Raw genomic sequence first — 3811 nt, forward strand, 5'->3', positions numbered from 1 at the left:
ATGATTAAAGAATATAGAAAGGGTATGTGTCACATTACATATATATGTGTTTATATAATCACAAGCCACGTTTCTTTGATTTTTGGTTCCTTCATGGTTTCGGCCATTAATAATAATAATAATAATAATAATAGTAATAATAATAATATTTATAAAAATTAATTTAGACGGTAACTATCTATATAGTTTTTGATAGATAATTTAAAATAATAGAATAAGTCATAATTAAATTAAATTTTATTTTTAAATTCAAAGCGTAAAATTTAAATTTTAAAAACTTGGGTGTTATAACTGATGGTATGTCATGTACTAATGTATTTAATGATATGTGAATATTTATAGAAAATTGACTATTTTATTAAAAGAAATAATTTTTTAAAAAATAATTAATTCTGGTTATTTTATATTTATAAAATATTTTTGTCTATACTTTAGACCAAATTACTTGGGGCCTAATAATTTGGCTCGAGGCATAGTTAATATCTTTGCCGACGGCAAGTGCGTAATGTTTAGTGGGATCATATTGGAATTTTATTCCCTACTATGACTTGAATTGCCAATTCAGCCACATCATGTTTATTCAGCCTAAATTTCGAGGAATTAGGATGCATTTTTTTCCCCTCTAATAAAAGCAATTTTGAAATTTTTAACTAAGGAATAATCGAGTAAGTGACACCTATGTTTCGGCCTTTTGGGTGAATTTTAGTCCGAAAAGGACTAGGGCCTCTCAAAATGGGTTAAATTTATTGCATTAGTCTGTCTTTGTTATTAAAATCAAATTTATTTAAATTATGGGTTAAATAAAATGAGTTCAATTAATTCAAAAAAAATAAATTCATTACCTGCGATAGGACCAGACATGCATCATCCTTGTTGTGCATTTGCATTTTATTTGATATGGCAAAATGAACTTAACTTCTAACCCCGACCCTACTAAGAACTTCCCGGTTCTTATCCCCTATCTCCACCCCTTTCAGCTACAGGTGCAAAGGCTCATTGTCAAGTTACGGGAGCACAGAGGAATATGTTTATAAGTTGAGTTGTTAGAATTTGTTTTCCCCTCGCCCTGTTAGTTGAGTTGTTAGGAATATGTTTATAAGTTTATGTATTTAATACTATGTGAATATATATACTTTTGTGATTTAGTGGCGTAAAATAAAGTCTCTTTTCGTTTTCTTAATTAAAGTTTCGGTTCGTATTCGCGAAGGCTCAATATTAAATAAAGATAGTATATAATAAAAAGGTTTAGAGGTAAGTAGCACTTAGACTTTTAGTACGATCATGAGGTGCTCAAAGTTAGGGTGTTACATTATGGTATCAGAGCAGTTTGTTCCTATTAGAGCCTTAGGAATGGACTGACTATGCTTCATTGCATACTCTGAGTGTCTGTCATGCTTTATAACTTGTTCTGATAACAAGAGTTTATGTTTTATATGCATGACTGTCTGATGATTAACGCTATTAGTTTGCCGTTGCATATCTCATGATATTAAGTTTGGCCAACTTAATACTGATGATTTGTGTTTACGGAAACACTAATGGGTTATCATGGGCGAAATAGAAGTAATAGGTAATGCCAATCACGGGTTTTGGAAACGTTAGAGGTTAAGTTTTAGGGGTAAGCTTCGTTTCAACGTATAATCCTTACTTGTGCTAATGTAGCTTGAAGTCATATCTTCCTTGACTACTCGTAGTGAAATTTTTTGCTTCGAACTTCTTTCTTGAGATATGTTTTGAATAACTCCCGACCATATCTTGTCATTTATAAGATATGAATTCCTTCACATGAACTGGACATGCCAAATCTTTTTCTTTCTTTTTTTTGACGTTTTGAAAGTGAAGTTGATGCAAACCTTTTCTATCTTATATCAATTTTCGAGGACGAAAATTTTTATAACTAGAGTAGGATGTAAGACTCCAAGTTTTTGAAAATTAATTTAATAAAATAAAATTTAATTTAGTTATTATTATTATTATTATTATTATTATTATTATTAACGTTTAAAAAAAAAGAAAGAAAAGAGAAAAAAAGTGGCCGAAGCCTTTTGGGAGAAGGAAAGAAATGAAACGTGTTTTAATTTCATGCATATATACGTGTGTAAGATTATAAGATCATCATGCATATGTATATATAAGATTATGACACCTAAACCCATAAGTTGTGTAACTTGACACCTAATGAATCATTTACCCACAAATCACCATTAGCCTTAACTATCTTCACTTTATTTCATTCAACACCGAACATGAACCCAAATAAAAAAAGAAAGAAAGGCCGAGAGAGAGACCGTGGGTGAGGGAGGAAACCATGAGTTTCCGGTTCCAATTTCTTGAGATCCGTAATTCTAATAAAAAAATCTAATCCGATAAAAGTGTTCGTATCCTTTTCCTCTACGTATTGGCGTCATATTTGATCGGTGGAAGTCGACGGTGACGTAACTCTCCTGCCCCTTGAGTTCGGCTAACTGGAGTTTTAGGAGGCACAGACAATTCTTAACGTTTTCTTCTTCAGCAGTTCAGTCAGAAAACTTCTCCGAAAGTCCCGTTAGTTTGATTTCGTATGGAGGTAGGGTTTTGATAAATTTTCATCGGTTAAATTGATATTTGATAAGTGAATTGATGTCGTGATTACTTGTCGGTTGAATTTATATTGATATTTGTGATAAGTTTGAGGTTTAGAAGGTTTAAGTGGAGCCAGGAACTGAGTTATTCTGATGATTGTGATTTCTGGATTATGGTAGGATAATTTGAAAATGTTAAAAGTTGCCGGTTTGATTTATTGAAAATGATTTGAAAAGAGTGTGGAAAATGGTTTGGATGGAACCCGAGAAGAGTGGCAGAGTCCGGATTTTAGGGGAGGTGTCGCCGAAATTTTGCTATAAATCTTAAAAATTGATTTGAAATTTATTTAGAAGAAAAAGATTGGATTTGAGAAATGGTATTATTTGATTTTTGATTTATTTTTAAAAAGTACTATGTTTAAGTTTGATTTGAAAATAAAAAGGGGGATTAGTTTTGGTTTTAAAAGAAAGAGAGAAGACAAACCGGCACGTGTGATTATGAAATAATTAAAAGGTCACAAGAGGGTAACAGAGAGTAAATAGTTATAGTGTCGTTGTGAAAAAGTTAAGCCGTGGGCTTGATGTGTGAGTAATTGTACGGAAATCCCGTGTATATGGAATGGCTTCCAGAAGAAAGTGGCACATGCTTCAGCTGGAGAATCAGCGCCTGCAAGTACTTGCAGAGGTCATGTTCGGCATACTTCAGCTGGAGAATCAGCGCCTGCAAGGAGTAGAAACTTGCAGAGGTTATGCCGCTGGAATGCCTTATCTGACTTGCGAGTCGGATTGCGTCGGGTGCGGGTCGAAACCAACAAATGAGCTCATTACCTGCGATAGGACCAGATATGCATCATCCTTGTTGTGCATTTGCATTTTATTTGATATGGCAAAATGAACTTAACTTCTAACCCCGACCCTACTAAGAACTTCCCGGTTCTTACTCCCTATCTCCACCCCTTTCAGCTACAGGTGCAAAGGCTCATTGTCAAGTTACGGGAGCACAGAGGAATATGTTTATAAGTTGAGTTGTTAGGATTTGTTTTCCCCTCGCCCTGTTAGTTGAGTTGTTAGGAATATGTTTATAAGTTTATGTATTTAATACTATGTGAATATATATACTTTTGTGATTTAGTGGCGTAAAATAAAGTCTCTTTTCGTTTTCTTAATTAAAGTTTCGGTTCGTATTCGCGAAGGCTCAATATTAAATAAAGATAGTATATAATAAAAAGGTTTAGAGGTAAGTAGCACTC

This window comes from Arachis stenosperma, chromosome 9 (genome assembly GCF_014773155.1).
Source record: "Arachis stenosperma cultivar V10309 chromosome 9, arast.V10309.gnm1.PFL2, whole genome shotgun sequence".
Classification (NCBI taxonomy): Eukaryota; Viridiplantae; Streptophyta; class Magnoliopsida; order Fabales; family Fabaceae; genus Arachis; species Arachis stenosperma.